This window comes from Lithobates pipiens, unplaced genomic scaffold (assembly GCF_037356315.1).
Source record: "Lithobates pipiens isolate NorthernLeopardFrog02 unplaced genomic scaffold, aLitPip1_a1.2 Scaffold_19, whole genome shotgun sequence".
Classification (NCBI taxonomy): Eukaryota; Metazoa; Chordata; class Amphibia; order Anura; family Ranidae; genus Lithobates; species Lithobates pipiens.
This window is the reverse complement of record NW_027507764.1, coordinates 169,654,955-169,673,431: the sequence shown is the minus strand read 5'-3', so window position 1 is coordinate 169,673,431 and position 18,477 is coordinate 169,654,955. Positions and strand designations below refer to the sequence as shown.

The 18,477-nt window shown below is 41.8% G+C and overlaps 1 protein-coding gene and 1 long non-coding RNA gene across 2 annotated transcripts in view; both read left to right on the top strand.

The window, feature by feature from the left end:
- The window catches only part of OSBPL10 (oxysterol binding protein like 10), a 634,297-nt gene that overhangs the window by 38,070 nt on the left and 577,750 nt on the right, over positions 1–18,477 (top strand). The window lies entirely within an intron of this gene.
- LOC143998234 (uncharacterized) lies at positions 591–1,710 on the top strand. Its single transcript, XR_013277796.1, has 3 exons — positions 591–689; positions 1,278–1,457; positions 1,554–1,710. It is a non-coding gene; the product is annotated as an uncharacterized LOC143998234 (long non-coding RNA).

Genomic DNA, 18,477 nt, shown 5'->3' with positions numbered 1-18,477 from the left:
CAGAGGGGTACTACCAGGTGACAAAATGGACAGGGATGGAAGTGTGTCACTGGGGACACCAGACCTTTTCCCTTTTCTCTATATTGAACCCGGGTGGAAGACACCCATTAGCCCAAACCTGGTCTGTTGTCACCCCCACCAGTATTTACACGTATAAACAATCGTTGCACTTTGATACTATACTAGGTTACTCATCCTCCAACACAATTTTTATTCCAGTATTATATACCATGGCTCTTTGTGCGATTCCTCGGTTGGCGCTAGCGATTTTTGTCTCGCATTGGGAGCTGCGATGTGTATAAAGGGAGGCTTTTTCATGTCTCCTGCTGTCCCCATCTGCTTTTAGGCGGATGGGGACACCTACACATCGGCACCATGTTCAGGCTTCAGAAGCATGGCGTCTGCGATTTTGCAGACGTCGGCACAGCTGGACGTACTATATCATCTGATGGCATGGGGATACGCTTGCATTTGCGTGCCTTCCTATGACAGTGGGTGCCCCCTGCACTCACATGTCAGCCATCCACACATGGTGTTGGGGGCAGAGCCTCCTGTGGTCTTCCGGGGGTTAAATTGGAGGTCGGGCATGGCTTGGATTTAATTTCACTCTTCACTGAGGACACACACAGCTGTGGAGATTGCTTGCTGTGTCTCATTACTTTTATACTTAGGATATCCACCTTACTCAGGTACTTACTATATTCACCTTTTTGATACTTACTTTATTTAGGCACACTTACATATCTTACACATTGTTTATCTTATGAGCACTTATTCTCATTTTATTTTATTTTCTTTTGGGATATTGTTGATTCCTCCACACAAGTCCATCTTTCTCCTTTCTCTTTTCTTATCTTGTCACCTGCTAGTATCCCCTTGCTATCCTATGTTTTCCACCATCTCCATGTCCCTACCATCCTTGATCCACACCTTACTTAACTATACATATCTTTGTGCCTATACTCATTGATTTTACTTTACTATTTTAGATGCCTGATAAACATATTTGTTTATAGCTTATACGCTTTATGGACTAATGAGGTTTCTAGGGATACATCACTACCCACACAATTGTAGTTCACCTCTTTACCCTCTTTCTTTGTCCATTTTGTCACCTGGTAGTACCCCTCTGTTGTCCTAGGTTTCTAACCATCTTCATGGCCCTAAAACCTTTGGCTCAGGCCTTTCATTCATGCATGCATACATATCTTTATACCAATATCTATTGATTTTACTCTACTACTTTAGATGCCTGACAAACATACTTATGTTCACAGCCTATACTTTTTAATCGACCAACAAGGACTCTAGGGATACATCACTACACCTTTGCCATGCCTGCTCTCCGTTTGGCCCTGGATGGGGTCCCATTTGATTCTGCCCCCTCAGCTCCCTGGGGAGGCATCTGCTGCCGCCGTCTCGAGGCCGCACACCTGGAGCCATGGCCAAGCTCAGTGGTAAGTATGGGGGGGGCCTACAACCCCTCCTACCCTGTGCCTTTATAACGAATACTGTGCTATATTGCCAAACATATATATTTTTGTTCATCCTAGGTACATTGTTACACGCATCCACCCCTGAAGAGCGAGCTGGATCTCACGAAACTAGTCGGGTAGTATGATGCATGTGTACCATGTACTACTTCTGCATTTATGTACCAATACTCCTTGTGTATGTATTTTTTTAATTGGCAACCGTTGGTGTTATTTATCCGTGTAAACAATTGTATTTGAATAAACCATATACTATATTTACTACTATTATGTTTACTGGCGGAAACAGTACTCACTTAATTTAAAGTCCCAGGGCGAATCCTTTGTTTTTTTTTCTATCGAAAAAAAAACGCTCATCTGTATGCAGGTCCAATGGACCAACAATGACGCAATTGGCTACTGGCTATTGAACTTCCATTTTCTAGTCCCCTCGTACGTGATCGCGTTAAACGATCGGACTTTGGTGTGATTGTGTGTAGGCAAGTCTGTTTCAGCGGAACTCCGTTGAAAAGTCCGTCAGAGTTCATTCCGACGGAAAGTCTGGTCGTGTGTACGCGGCATTAGATGTATGTTTTTGATTATCATGTTGGAAAAGTGCATGACGACCAATGGTAGCATCATCTCTTTCAAAATAGAGCAGTACATCTGTGAATTTGTGATGCCATCAATGAAATGCAGCTCCATGACACCAACAGCACTCATGCAGCCCCACAGAATGACATTGCCACCACCATGTTTCACATTGGGCACCATGCATTTTTCTTTGTACTCCTCACCTTTGCAATGCCATACAGTTTTGAAGCCATCAGTTCCAAAAACATTTATCTTGGTTTCATCACTTCAGAGGACAGAGCCCCAGTAGGCATGTTCTTTTTTAGCATGGGCCCTGGCAAATTCTAGGTGGAATTTTTTGTGCATGGGCTTTAGGAGAGGCTTCCTTCATGGACGACACTGATGCATGCCATTCCTCTCCAGTGTACGCCGAATTGTGTCATGGGAAAGAATCACTCCAATGTGGCTTTTCTACTTCTTTAGCGAACTGCAGTGAACTTGCATGACAATTTTCTTCACCCCAGAATCAGAAGACGGTCGTGGCGAGGTTTTAACTTCCGTGGACATCTCTGTGAGAGGTGGTTGCAGTTCATCTTTGTTAAATTTTTGTATCACTTTTGCTACAGTATTCTTACTGATAAGTAAAGCTTTGCTCATCTTCTTGTATCCTTCACCTTTCTTGTGTCTCAGCCAATCAGGAGGGAGAGTCCTGGATGGCCTAGGCACTCGTGGACATCGCTGGATAGAGATGGGGCCCAGGTAAGTATTAGGGGGCTGGGATGGCTGCTGCACACAGAAGGCTTTTTATCTTAATGCATTTAGATAAAAAAACCTTCTGCCTTTACAACCACTTTAAAGCAGCAGCTACAAATACAGTAGCTGACTTGGTGCTGGCATATTTACTGTGGAAAGATGGCTGTGACTTTGTGTGGCTTTACACTTTGCATGTGCTGCGCTGTGCTGCGCTGCGCTGTGTGAATGGTACCGCAACCTCATGAGACCTGTGATGTGTCCGCAGAGGCTGCTTGAGGTGAACTTTCGGAAGTGGGAGCAGGGTACCCCCCCCCCCCCCCCAATAGAAATGCTATAAAGTATTAGAGGAGGAAAGAGGACATCCTTTCTATAGTGAGGTTCTGCTTTAAAGTGGTTGTAAATCCTGCAAAGAAAAGCCCACAAATAATTTCAGGTGAAATATAGGACTTTCTGAAAACGTGGTATGGCTGTTTCAACATGCACAATAAGGAGGTACTTGAAGAAAGATGGGCTTGCATAGTCCAGTCGCCAGAAGAAAGCCATTACTATGCAAATGCCACAAAGTATCCCACATACAATACACAAAAAAGCACAGAGACCAGCCTCAAATCTTCTGGCACAAAGTCATGTGGAGTGATAAGACCAAAATTTAGCATTTAGCCACAACCATAAATGCTTAATTTGGAGAGGAATCAACAAGGCCTATGATGAAAGGTACACATTCCTACTGTGAAACATGGAGGTGGATTGCTGATGTTTTGGGATGTGCGAACTACAAAGGCACAGGAAATTTGCTCAAAATTGATGGCAAGATGAATGCCGTATGTTATCATCAAAAAATACTGGAGGAACATTTGCATTCATCAGCCAGGAAGCTGTGGATGGGATGTACTTGGACATTTCAACATGACAATGATCCAAAACACAAGGCCAATCTACCTGTCACTGGCTACCACAGAATAAAGTGAAGGTTTTGAAGTGGCCATCTCAGTCTCCTGACCTCAATATCATTGAGACACTCCAGGGAGATCTCAAATGTGCAGTTTATGCAAGACAGCCCAAGAATTTACAAGAACTGGAGGCCTTTTGCCAAGAGGAATGGGCAGCTTTACCATCTGAGAAAATAAAAAGCCTCATCCACAAATACCACAAAAGACTTCAAGCTGTCATTGACGTTAAAGGGGGCAATACACGTTATTAAGAACTGGGGTTTGTAAACTTTTGATCAGGGTCATTTGGGTAGTTTCTGTTGCCATTATGATTTAAAAAGAGTAAACACAGTTGATTGATAATAAATGGCTTCAACCAAACACTGACCATGAGTGAAAAAAGTTTGTGGTATCATTCATATTCTCTGAAAAATGGCCAAGAAATCATCAATTATGCCACGGTATGTAAACTTATGGGCACAACTGTATAATGCAATTTAACCACTTCCCGTCCACGGCCGTCATATGACGTCCTGGACTTTCAGTGGGAATATCTGAATGATGCTAGCAGCCACTGGCATCATTCGGATATCCTTTTTTTCAGCTGGCGATTCTGTGCACCATAAGAACGATCATAGCCGCTTCTTACAGGCGACGGGAGGGGACATCCCCTCCTGCCGCCATCCGGTGCTTCTCCAAGCTCTCCCGTGCCATTGAAGACCCGGAGAAAGAATCGTCCGGCGCTGGATGATGACGATAGAGATTTCCGGTGACCACATGGTCACCAGTCATCTCTATGACCGTCGGAGGCCCGGGCGAGATGTTATGACGTCATGCCCGGGTTCCCGGAAGTAAACAAAGCCGCGATCGCGGCTGCCAGCATGGGATCGGTGAAATTATTTTCACGATCTCATCCTTTCCAGCCTGGAGGAGAGATGCGGGGTCTTACTGTCCCTATAGCTCTCCATAAAGAGGACCTGTCACATAGATTCCTATTACAAGGGATGTTTACATTCCTTGTAATAGGAATAAAAGTGATAAAAAAAAAAAAAACTACACATGTGAGGTATCGCCACGTGCGTTAGGGCGCAAGCAACAATTCTAGCTCTAGACCTTCTCTGTAACTCTCAATATGTAACCAGTAACATTTTTTTAAAGCATCGCCTATGGAGATTTTTAAGTACTGAAGTTTGGCGTCATTCCATGAGTGTGCGCAATTTTAAAGCGTGACATGTTAGGTATCTATTTACTCGGCGTAACATCATCTTTCACATTATACAAAAAATTTGGCTAACTTTACTGTTTTGTTATTTTTTTTAAATCGTGAAACTTTTTTTTTTCTCCCAAAAAAATGCCCACCATTTTATTCCCTAGGGTGTCTGCTAAAAAAATATATAATGTTTGGGGGTTCTGAGTAATTTTCTAGCAAACAAATTATGATTTTTACGTGTAGGAGAGGAGTGCCAGAATAGGCCCAATATTGATGTGGTTAAAATGTTGTGCAGTGTAGAACAGCAAATGCACTAATGTGAACGGAGGCTCAGTCTACACTGCTTAGCAGCTTTATTCTTTTGAACAAACACTGAAGCAAAAATGGAATTGTTTATAATAAGAGAAAATTATAGATGCAGTCATTTTAAAATAATTCCCAAAAGTACTTTGCTGCTTCTTAAAAGTTTTAGAAATACTATATTATATAGCATATTCTGTTGTGATAACGAAATTGGAATAAACACTTATTTGTGTTCTAAATTAATATATTCAGTATGCATTAGCGCAAAAAGAAAAAAAAAAAACACAGGAGAGTGACTATTTGTATTTATATAGAGAATGATTTTTCAGCATTAACGTTTTATATTTTATTGTATCTACAATATAATAACTTTTATAATAAAATACTAAAAGAAATATACAGTAGGAATAAATATTTAAGTAATAACAAAATGGATACTTAATATTAACATAACAGTAAGAATTTATTGTAATTTTGCTAAACAAAAGTCATAATATTTCCATGAAAAATCATCAAAACTTGGAACTTTTTTTTTTTTGTAACTTAGGGACAGTTGCCACCCATGCCTTTTTTTAAAAACAATCATTGATGTGAATGTAACTGTTACGGTGGTGGCAGTAACAGCCTATAAACAAACTCGCAGCCACTATAGAAGCCTACATTTTTTTTCTTTTGCATGCTGCCCAGTTTCTTGTAGTAGTAAAAATGTTGCGTGCGTTTGGTGTGTGTGTATTGCACAACATATATTGGATGTCGCCACACATGTTGGAGTGAGAGCAACAATTTTGTGTGCCATAGATTTTCAGACATGGGGAATTTTAGGGTTTGATGTATTTTTTTTTTTTTTATCTGTTTATTCAACGCAACCTCATTTTTTATATTTTACAGAAAAGCAAGGATTATATTGTGTTTTTGTACATAAAATTAATTGAACAATATTTTTCATTAAAAATGCAGGTATGATAAAACGTAGCGCAAATATCATATCACATAAAACATTTGCATTTTAGTATGGGTGCGCAAAATGTATAAATGACTCAGCGAGTCCAGTGCGTCTCCATTTACCTTTTTAGATTCGGTTTCAGCCCAAATTTTGGGCTGAATTCGGACCTGAAACGGACCAAAAGACGCACAGGACTCTTGTGCAATTCGCACTGGAGCCGCTGCGGAAATGTGTGAATCGGCTCCATTGAGAGCCAGTCACAATCTCCTGCTATGTGAACTGGATCGCAATAGTGTGAACCCAAACTTAAAGTACACATTTGCCCAGACTATTGACTTTAAGTTATTTAAATATTCTTAACAAGAAATAAATAGGCTTTCAAACAGAATGAAATGATTTGCAAATTTCATAGACAGATATTTTATTTACAATAGAAAACATATCAAATGATTTTTAAAAAACTCATTGAAGTGTATTTTTTTTTCCCCAAAAAATTGCGTTTAAGTGCCAGTTCACACAGGGGCGACCTGTCAGGCCACCTGACAAGTCGCACTCCTGTCGTGGATAAACCACCATACTCTTTTGCACTGATAAGCACCCATTTTGTCTAATGGTATAATGCATCTGTAAATAACCCATGTCTCCCCTTTTCCCCAGTAAACAGACATAATCACCATATTAGCTCTATCACTCCTTCGAGTGCCCTCCTCTCTTCCTGGGAGCCACATTTTATTCATATAAACAATAGAGCCTCATGTTTTCACAATTGACCAATCAAGCACAGGCATTACCTCAAACAGGAGGGGTTATACAACAACCAATGAACAATGACTAGGGGAGTCTGGGCATGGGCAGCATGTACGATTTCCCACCCCGTCTCTTTAAGCTATCCTCAGCTAGACAATGGAAGCCGCATGCCTGGGTTAAATCATGAATGCTATCCAACCATAACGCACCCAAAGGCTCCCGCTTTTACTGTTTATCGTGAGTCTATATTCAGAGAACAATGCATACACGGACTATACTACTGTCTTTGTGGATGGAAGGTAGAAGCCATGGCACCCCAAATATGTTGATCAGGCATACAGGAGTGACACGAGCGCACATCCGCTAAAGCGATAATGTCTTTGTAGAGCGAACACATCCCTTCCAGACAATCGTTCTGTGCATCACACAGGGGCCTTTTCGCTGGTGGACATATCCCCACTCCGCAAACACTTCTCTACATCCCCAAGGAGCTTTCCACTACCAAATGAATCTCAACCAGCGTCAGTCTGCCCCAGTCAGCTGTTTAGAGCAGGCTACGAAAGTACGGACACTGGGAGACACTATGACAATACATATTAAAATACATCTCCATAAAATTTTCACAAAAGCTCCATGCATTATAATGTAACTGTTCTAATAGGAGCGACTTAAGTTGCTCCGACTTAGAAATAGGTTCCTGTACTACTTTGGGGTGACTTCAGAGCAGTTTGCATTGACTTCTATACAGAAGTCATTGCACAAGCCACGCTGAAGTCGCGCTGTATGGGGCGGTTTGAGAGTCAGGCGACTTTGAAGCTGCCCCTATGTGAACCGGCACTGAAAGATCGCTGCGTGACATAAACGACCGCCATTTTATTGTCTAGGGTCTCTGATATATATATATATATATATATATATATATATATATGTGTATGTTTGGGGGTTCTAAGTAATTTTCCAAAAAGGTTTAGTCTTTAACCACTAGAGATCTGCGCTATAGCCAAATGACGGCTACAGCGTGGACCTCCTTTGCCGGGACTAGGTCTATTGACGTAGTCCCGTGCACGAGCGGCCTGCGTGCCCCCTGAGGGGCGCGCGCGGCGCGCTCTGATCGGCGAGTCTATGAGACTCGCCTGATCACGGATCCGAGCAAGGGGTCGATCCCAATGACAGCTTATCATGTGATACAACGGAGCCGTTAATCGGCTATTTTTCCTCCTCGCGCTGACAGCGAGGAGAAAAAAGAGCCAATCACGGCCAGCTTACCAGTGCCACCTTGGGAATAAATAAGTGCCACACATCAGTGCCCACAGTGCCACTCAGTGCCCACAGTGCCACCCATCAGTGCCCACAATCTGCCTCAACAACTGTGCTGCACCCCAGTGCCACATATCCGTGCCCATCAGTGCCACCTATCAGTGCCCATCAGTCCCATCTATGAGTGGTACCTATTAGTGCCACCCATCCGTGCCCATTTTTTCCCATCAGTGCTGCCTTATCTGTGCCCATCAGTACTGCCTTATCTGTGCCTATCGGTGCCACCTTATGTGTGCCTATTAGTGCCGTCTTAACTATGCCTATCAGTGCCCACCAGTGCAGCCTATCAGTGTCGCCTCATCAGCGCACTTCAATGAAGGAGAAAAATTACCTGTTTGCAAAATTTTATAACAAACTATTAAACATGATTTTTTTTTTATTTGATTTATTTTTGCATCTTTTTTTATTTGTTTAGCAAAAAATAAAACTCCCAGCTGTAATTAAATACCACCAAAAGAAAGCTCTATTTGTGGGAAAAAAATGATAAAAATTTCATTTGGGTACAGTGTTGTATGCCCGCGCAATTGTCATTCAAAGTGCATCAGCGCTGAAAGCTGAAAATTGGTCTGGGCAGGAGGGGGGTTTAAGTGCCCAGTAAGCAAGTGGTTAAACTGATATTTACAGACCAAAGTACATTTATTTGATCTAAAAAGAACTACAAGATACTTTATATCTCTTCTCTAGATTTCAGCTGAGGAATGTTGATAAACATGTGTGGCTTTTTTTTTATGGACATCTTGGCTCTGCACTGTTTACATACAATCACAGAAATAGCTGAGGGGGTTGAATCGAGATCGCAATTTTTTTAATGATCGTGCAGCTTCTCTGTTTTGAACTTTGTTGTATTAGGACAAACAATGCTTTCTTTTCATAAAATTGTTTTGAAAATTTTTCTTTTTTTTTTTGCAATTCTTAGAAAAAAACATAAACTTAAAAAAAAACAAAAAAAACACACTTTTTCGACCAGTTAGTTTTAAAAATAATGTTACTGTAAGAAGTATACATTTTTTCTATAATTTGTCTTGTTTAAAATTACATTACAATTATGATTCTGGTACAAAAAAAAGCATTTAAAGTTATTTACAAATTATTGTTGTTTTTTATTTTATACTTTTATAAGGCCCCTTTCACACTGACGTCCCGTTCAGGCCCGCCTGTCAGTTTTTCAGGCGGACCTGAACGGGTGCTCCATAGAGCTCTATGGAGCGTCGGATGTCAGCGGTGACATGTCTGCTGACATCCAACCCGCTCCGATCCGAAAAAGTGTAACGGAGGAAAAAGCTATTTTTCCATCCGTCTGCGGATCGGATCGGGTGACGACGGGCACTGCGGTCCGTCGTCATCCGATCTCCCATAGGGGAGAGCGGCGCTGTGACAGGTCCGTCCCTGCGCAGTATGCAGAGATGGACCTGTCATCTCCCTGCTCAGCGGGGATCGACGGAGTGATCCCCGCTGAGCAAACGGATATCCACAGGGCGGATCAGAACTGATCCGCCCCGTGTGAAAGGACCCTAAATGTAAAACTTAAAATGAATGAACAAAACAAATACGAAAAATGTTTATAATATAAATACAATAAATAAATAAATAAATAAAAAGAAGGAGAATCACAGTTGAAGGGAGATGGGGAAGGAGGGGTGGATTCAAGCGAATTAGCATAAGGTAAAGCTTAGTATGGTGTTAAATAGGGACAAATTAGAGACAAAAAAAAAAAAAAGACAAATGTCTCAGGTTGCTTTAACTGACATCATCTGATCATCTGCAGACTGAAGCAAATATCATTGATCTGCAGATAAATGAATCAGTGTTACTTTGTATCTCTGTTTCATGCTGAGCAGTGTTGATAAAGACAGAGTCAGATGACCTTGTTTTTTTTTTTTTTTTTTTTTACAGCAGCTGCTGCATTTACACACCAACTCCTAGTTTTCATTTAGCTGAACTCTTGGCACAAACTTTTTTCTTTTTAAATATATTTCTTAATAGCCACAAAACATATAAATCCATGCTGGGTGCACAAAATGCCTTTTGTAAATCCAGATATTACTATATGAAAGTAGTGGTGACATCATCACTGTGATGACATAGAAAATAAAAAAATAAAATGCAGTGCTTGTTCAATAAATAATGATTATTTAATTACACAAGTGAAACGTGAAAAAATGGTGACAATCCAAAACCAAAATAAAGTGGCATTCAAACTAAATCAATATTAACATATAAATGTGCTATAAAAAATGTATAAAAATGTATTCATATGTGAGTCCATAAATCATAAATAAATGTCCATAGAAATATCAAAAAAAAAATCCAACAGATAGTGTGACTTGATTGAATAAAAATAATATACTTGACCACGTGGGACCCGTCACCTTTAACCACTTCCCGACCAGCACACGACGATGTACGTCGACAGAATGGTACGGGCAGGCATATTGGCGTACATGTACGTCCAATATTCAATGCCGCCCTGCCATCGGGAGCGTGCCGGTCGGGACCCCCGTGAGTCCGGTCGCGGGACCCGCGGACTCGATCGCCGCGGGCATCCCCGCGATCGTCTCACGGAGCGGCCGAATGGAGGAAATGCCGAGTAAACAGCATTTCTCCATTCTGCCTAGCAACTAGTGACGCTGATCTCTGCTCCATGTGATTGAAGCAGAGATCAGTGTTCACTAAATGAAAGCCCAACCCCCCCACAATTAGTAACACACCCCTAGGAACACTTAACCCCTACACTGCCACCCACTGGTTAACCCCTTCACTGCCAGTGTCATTTACACAGGAATCACTGCATTTATATAGCAGTGATTACTGTATAAATGACAATGGTCCCAAAAATGTGTCAAAAATGTCCGATGGGTCCCCCACAATGTCGCAGTCACAATAAAAATCGCTGATCGCCGCCATTACTAGTAAAAAAAAATAATAAAAATTATTAATAAAAATGCTATAAAACTATCCCTATTTTGTAAATGCTATAACTTTTGCGCAAACCAATCAATAATCGCTTATTGCGATTTTTTTTAACCAAAAATATGTAGAAGAATACGTATCGGCCTAAACTGAGGGAAAAAAATGTTTTTTATATATTTTTGGGGGATATTTATTATAACAAAAAGTAAAAAATAATGCGTTTTTTTTCAAAATTGTCGCTCTATTTTTGTTTATAGCGCAAAAAATAAAAAACGCAGGGGTGATCAAATACCACCAAAAGAAAGCTCTATTTGTGGGAAAAAAAGGACGGCAATTTTGTTTGGGAGCCACGTCGCACGACCGCGCAATTGTCAGTTAAAGCGACGCAGTGCCGAATCGCAAAAAGTGGTCTGGTCTTTGACCAGCAAATTGGTCCGGTCTGAAAGTGGTTAATCACCACTAATAAGATGGGGGCTTACCAGATCATCAGTGACCCCGTTTAAGGGAGGTGAGTCAGTGTGTATAATGTCACAAATTCCGGCTCCAGATGTGAAAAAACGGGTTTCTCCTATCTGCAGTCTCCGCAGCTCAGGTGATCGATCAGTCACCGCAAACTTCCCAAACATTTGCCAGCGTGAAGGCTCATGCAAAATAAAAAGTGCTCCGAATCGTGTGATATGTTTTAACACCAAAAAAAAAATTTTTTCTTTATTGCATGAAGTCAGATGCTGTAAAAAGGACTCCACTGAGTCTCCAATGTACAAGTAGTGTTTAAAATATAGTGTCGAAAACGAAAAATAAAACTGCTAGCAGATAAAAAAACAAAACCTATATGTGTTTTTTTAAAATTGCGATTGCACATGCGCAGGACGTGTGGGCGTGGCTACTCGACGATTGTTTTGTCACAGGTCTGACGTCATCAGGGGTATGCCTACACTCCTGCGCTGAGTACTTATATAGTCCATTGGCAAGGGGTCATTGTCACTGTGATGGCATAGCCCTTACAGGGTGCAGAGCTGTGGGAGGGACTCGTAAAGCCCCACCCTCTATTGGTTGCCTGCTACAAAAGACAAAACAATCACCCTGCACTAGGACAGAGCAGCAGTAACTGGTCTTTCTTACAGGAAGCTCCTGCACAGAGGTGAAGGTTCACACTGGATTACTACACAGACCTTCCTGCTCGATGGGTTCATGTTAAAATGGAAATATAACCGGAAATAAAAATGGTATATATTGCATAAGAAATTATAAAGCAAAAGAAAACAAAATGGAATGCAACCACCACAGTAATAAGCTGCAGTATAATACAAATTTGATGTTAATATTGCTTTATGGTTTAGCTCCATGTTTCTCAACATTTTTTCCACTCATGGCACCCAGGTTCAGTCTTAAAGCACTCCAATCTAAGGCTTGGTTCGCAGTACTGCCTGTTGGGAAACGTGCATCCAAAATCTTGTGCATTCCTAACCAGAGATGTAAGTAACTCAGTTAAAATAAACTGAGTTACGTAACGCAGTTACTTTAGGGTCTAACGAGTAATCTAACTGATTACTCTTCCCCTCATAGTAGCTCAGTTCCCATTACTTGGGCAGCGTTACCGCAATTACATCTACCGCCTGGGAGGCCCGCCGTGGCCGCGCTGCCTGGCCATTTGTTCCGCCACGGGGAGGGGGGCTTTCGCCCGCTGAGCTGAGAAGAGGCTGAGACTCAGAGAGACTGGACCACCCCACCCCATCCCGCCCCGCTTTTCCAGAGAAAGAGAATCTAGGGAGGCGGGCCGGATACTGAAAAATGAAGTCAGCTGACCAGCAGACACCAATCGAGTGAACGGGAGGGTCACTCTCTCTCCCCATGAGGAAAGGCATTCCTGGAGACATTCAAGTGACTGTCTGACGATTCGAATTGCAGCCCAATCGATACATCCCAAGTCATCCACCACCTCTGCTTCTTACTGATCCCATCCCTACCCACCCACCATCACTTCTACAACACAGGTGATGGGGGGGGATATGGTAGGGATGAGATCAGTGGTGGGGGGGATGGGATCAGTAAGAGGCAGAGGTGGTGGTGGGAGAGGATGACACCACCACCGCTGCCACCCCCCAAAGTACCACCGCTGCCTGCCACCCCCCCAAGTACACCACCGCTGCCTGCCACCCCCCCAAGTACACCACCGCTGCCTGTCACCCCCCCCAAGTACACCACCGCTGCCACCCCCCAAGTACCACCACTGCCACCCCCCCCCCCCCAAGTACCACCGCTGCCACCCCGTCACAGTTAGTTTGCTGAGTAACTAATTACTTTTCCAATGTAGTAACCGAGTTACTAACACAATTACTTTTTAGGAGAAGTCATTTGTAACTTAACTAATTACTTTTTTTTAAATAAGATGACCAACACTATTCCTAACATACTCCACATATTGGCAAACTCAGAGCATATTTTTATTGCTGCCTGATTTTAAAAAAAGGGTAATGGACTTCTTTTGCTTTGTTTCTGCAGGTAGGGAAGCCCATTGCCCTGCACACAGCCACACAGATGGGAACCAAGGGCTCATTCACACGTGAGGTTGGAAAACTGTAAACTCATGCATTTGGGCTGCGTTTTTACCACCACCATTTGCTCCTACTTTAGCTTCATTGGCAACAGCTAGGGATGTATACATGCTGTGACTTCGGCTGGCAGTATACCGCCAGGTGAATGGGACTGCTTCAACAGCCCTGCAGCTGTATTCATTGCACGTGGTTGCAGCACAGTGGTGCTGTATTTAGAGAGTTAAAACAGGCGGTGAGGTAGCAACGTATTGCCTTTTCATTGCATGCCAAATGCCTTTAAAAAGCGATCAAGCATAAATTGCTTTCCTGAGGAGCTGCAGTCCTTTGCCGCTATTATGAATGAGATCTAATAAAGGCTTACATACAGTATCTTACAAAAGTGAGTACATCCCTCACATTTTTGTAAATATTTTATTATATCTTTTCATGTGACAACACTGAAGAAATTACACTTTTCTACAAATGTAGTGAGTGTACAGCTTGTAGAACAGTGTAAATTTGCTGTCCCCTCAAAATAACTCAACACACAGCCATTAATGTCTAAACCCCTGGTAACAAAAGTGAGTACACCCCTAAGTGAAAATGTCCAAATTGGTCCCAAAGTGTCAATATTTTGTGTGGCCACCATTATTTTCCAGCACTGCCTTAACCCTCTTGGGCATGGAGTTCACCAGAGCTTCACAGGTTGCCACTGGCGTCCTCTTCCACTCCTCCATGCCCCTCAGCTTCTTTAGCAAGGCATTGGTCATCTTGGAGGTATTTTTGGGGTCATTATGTTGGAATACTGCCCTGCGGTCCAGTCTCCGAAGGGAAGAGATCATGCTTTGCTTCAGTATGTTCTGCACTCTTGTGACCCGTTTTCAGCAGACAGCGCTGCATACTAGCACATTATGAAATAGTCACCTTGAAATGAAGCCCTGCAGCGCTGTAAAGTCACCGCTGAGAGAACTGACATGTTCCCCCTGTCTGTCTTCTGGGTTTGCGAGCTCCTGCTTTGTGATTGGCCAGAGCCACAATGACATCACTTCTTCGAATGCGCACGGGAGCCGCCGTTTCCGGCACATGCTCTGAAGGTCCAGCACTGTAAGCTGGACTTTCAGAGCACATGCACCGATGTCATTGGCTGCATGCACCCTGAATATCTCCTAATCTGTACAAGTTTAGGAGATATTCACAGTACCTACAGGCAAGCCTTATTATAGGATAGGTCTACCTGTAGGTACAAGTAGTAGTATAGAGTTTACTACCACTTTAACTTCGCTGCTCCTGCTGTGCCTATGTTCGCTTTGATGGGGGAACGAGCGCTTGGTCTGATCTGACAGCCTTTATCAACCAGGATGCTGTGGCATTCTGTTTGAGAGACTGGTTTAGCCTAACCTTGTTGTGCTGCAAAGGTAACATCCAACAACACAAAGGCACACAAAAGTGATATAAGGCTCAGATACACTTCTGATCTTAGTGCAGCTACAGTGTTGTGTTGGATAACATCAATAACTCACTAATTTGACATGTTGCATGGAGTTGCTCTTTAAACATTACTTTTCTGAAATAAATTAACCTCTTGCCCGACCGGCTTACGCCGATATACGTTAGCATTTCCCCGTTCTGCCTAGTGACACTGACACTGATCGGGAGTGGTGATCAGTGTCGTGTTACACGTAGCCCACTCCCTAGGACGCACTTAACCCCTGCAGAGCCCCCTAGTGGTTAACCCCTTCACTGCCAGTCACATTTACACAGTAATCAATGAATTTTTAATCGCACTGATCGCTTTATAAATGTGAAGGGTCCCAAAATAGTGCCAGAAGTGTCCGATCTGTCCGCCATATTGTCGCAGTCACGATAAAAAAACGCTGATCGCCATCATTACTATTAAAAAAAAGCATTATTAATAAAAATGCCATAAAGCGATCCCCTGTTTTGTAGACTCTATAGCTTATTATTGCGTATTTTTTTTTTTTTTTACCAAAAATATGTAGAAGAATACGTTTCGGCCTAAACTTAGGAAAAAATATGTTTTTTTTTATATATTTTGTTGGATATATTTATTATAGCAAAAAGTAAAAAATAATGCTTTTTTTGTTGCTATTTTTTTGTTTATAGCTCAAAAAATAAAAACCGCAGAGGTGATCAAATACCACCAAAAGAAAGCTCTATTTGTGGGGAAAAAAAGACGTGAATTTTGTTTGGGAGCCACGTCGCACGACCGCGCAATTGTCAGTTAAAGCGACGCAGTGCCGAATCTCAAAAATCGCTCTGGTCTTTTGCCAGCCAAATGGTCCGGGGCTGAAGTGGTTAAAAGCTACATGATTTGAAGAACCGAATACAATGTCTATTTTCCAGCCTTTCTCTCTTTTTTTTTTTTTTTTTTTTTTTTTTATGTTTCCTGTTAAACTGCAGGTGAGCTGTAAAAGAATTCTGCTTTTCTCATCTCTGCAATGTGTCTGCTGGATTTTATGAGAAAACTGATAATCTACCCCTGGACATTGTAAGGCCTTGACCTGACACCTGTGACAGGTTCAGATGTCTAACTGTGTGTCTTTTGGGTACAAATAACCCCAACAGACACCTAGTACTGCACAACAACTACTGTCTTTTGAAATCTCAGTCTCTGTAGCTTATGTGTACAGTTCTTATGTTCACAGATCACAGCATAGCAGATATGTGCAAGGAATGAAAAAATGCTTGTTGGATTGTTTTCTTACAATAAGCTTTTGTACTTTTTTTTTTTTCTGTACTTTTTAGTGTGCCTTTTGTGATGCATGAACACTAAGATGAGTGACATTATCACCAATATTATCTCCGTCAATCAAGAAGCCTTTTCACATGTGTGCTTGAAATCTGCTAACACGTAGGCTTTTACAGTCATGTGCATTCAGCAGAATTTCCAGGATTTTGAAGTTGGCTATACTGAATATATTTCTACGTGGAACTTTTTTTTTTTTTTCCGCTCTACAGATGTGCATTTTGCTCTGTGTTCTTTGCTACACTAAAGAAAATAAATTGCTGAACAAATGAATGGAATTTAAATAAATTAAAGTGTTTGTAAACCCAGCATTTTAGATTCCTGATATATATTCTTTTCTCTTGCTTCCTTTGTGTGAAATCTCTGATGTTCCTGCCAGTCCCTCTGCTTTCCTATTAAAAACTGACCACACTAAGCAGGACAGCACACTGTAGTCAGCTCTCTAGCTGTGCTGGGATCTCGGCCTTTTCTCCTCCAATGACCAGACTTGTTCTGACACGCCCCCCATGCACAGCCTTTCACTGGGAAGCTCAGTTTGCTGCTGCTTCTCCTCCCTCCAACTCTTATGCAGCTGAAAACAGAGGGAATGTGATCACTTAAAATACAATTTTTTTTTTTCCCCTTTTTATTTTTTTATATCTTTTTATTTTTTTAATCTAAACACATTTTGCCTTTCGTTTCAAATTTTAAACTTAATAGGTTGTTTTACAATGTGAGAGTTTACAATCACTTTAAATCATGGTACCCTCTTATGTAACCCACGACCTCCCGCTCTGGGATGGTGGGTCAGGAAGCACAGATCGTGGGTTGCCAGCCCTCTATCCCAGGGCATCAATGTTGGGAATAAAGCCAGTGGTAGAGGAAGCAAGCGGCTCTGGAGCAGAGCCATATAAGCCATTGCTTTCTGTATAGCGCCAGCACAGGCGAAGTGATACCAAATGCAGTCTGCTTTTTGACAGCAACTGCTGGCAATACCTGAGTGAAATACTGTTATTAAAGGTAAGTTTATTACTAAAATTACAATGTGTATGTATGTGTGTGTGTGTGTATATATATATATATATATATATATATATATATATATATATATATATATATATATATATATATATATATACAGTGCGAAAGTATTTGGCCCCCTTGAACTTTTCAACCTTTTGCCCCACATTTCAGGCTTCAAACATAAAGATATAAAATTTAAATTTTTTGTGAAGAATCACCAACAAGTGGGACACAATTGTGAAGTGTAAACTTTTTTAGCAAATAAAAAACTGAAAAGTGGTGCATGCAAAATTATTCGGACCCTTTACTTTCAGTGCAGCAAACTCACTCCAGAAGTTCAGCGAGGATCTCTGAATGATCCAATGCTGTCCTAAATGACTGATGGTGATAAATAGAATCCACCTGTGTGTAATCAAATCTCTGTATAAATGCACCTGCTCTGTGATAGTCTCAGGGTTCTGTTGAAAGCGCAGCGAGCATCATAAAGACCAAGGAACACACCAGGCAGGTCCGTAATACTGTTGTGGAGAAGTTTTAAAGCCGGATTTGGATACAAAAAGATTTCCCAAGCTTTAAACATCCCAAGGAGCACTGTGCAAGCGATCATTTTGAAATGGAAGGAGTATCAGACCGCTGCAAATCTACCAAGACCTGGCCGTCCCTCTAAACTTTCAGCTCAGACAAGGAGAAGACTGATCAGAGATGCAGCCAAGAGGCCCATGATCACTCTGGATGAACTGCAGAGAACTACAGCTGAGGTGGGAGAGTCTGTCCATAGGACAACAATCAGTCGTACACTGCACAAATCTGGCCTTTATGGAAGAGTGGCAAGAAGAAAGCCATTTCTCAAAGATATCCATAAAAAGTCTCGTCTAAAGTTTACCACAAGCCACCTGGGAGACACACCAAACATGTGGAAGAAGGTGCTCTGGTCAGATGAAACCAAAATCAAACTTTTTGCCCACAATGCAAAACGATATGTTTGGCGTAAAAGCAACACAGCTCATCACCCTCAAC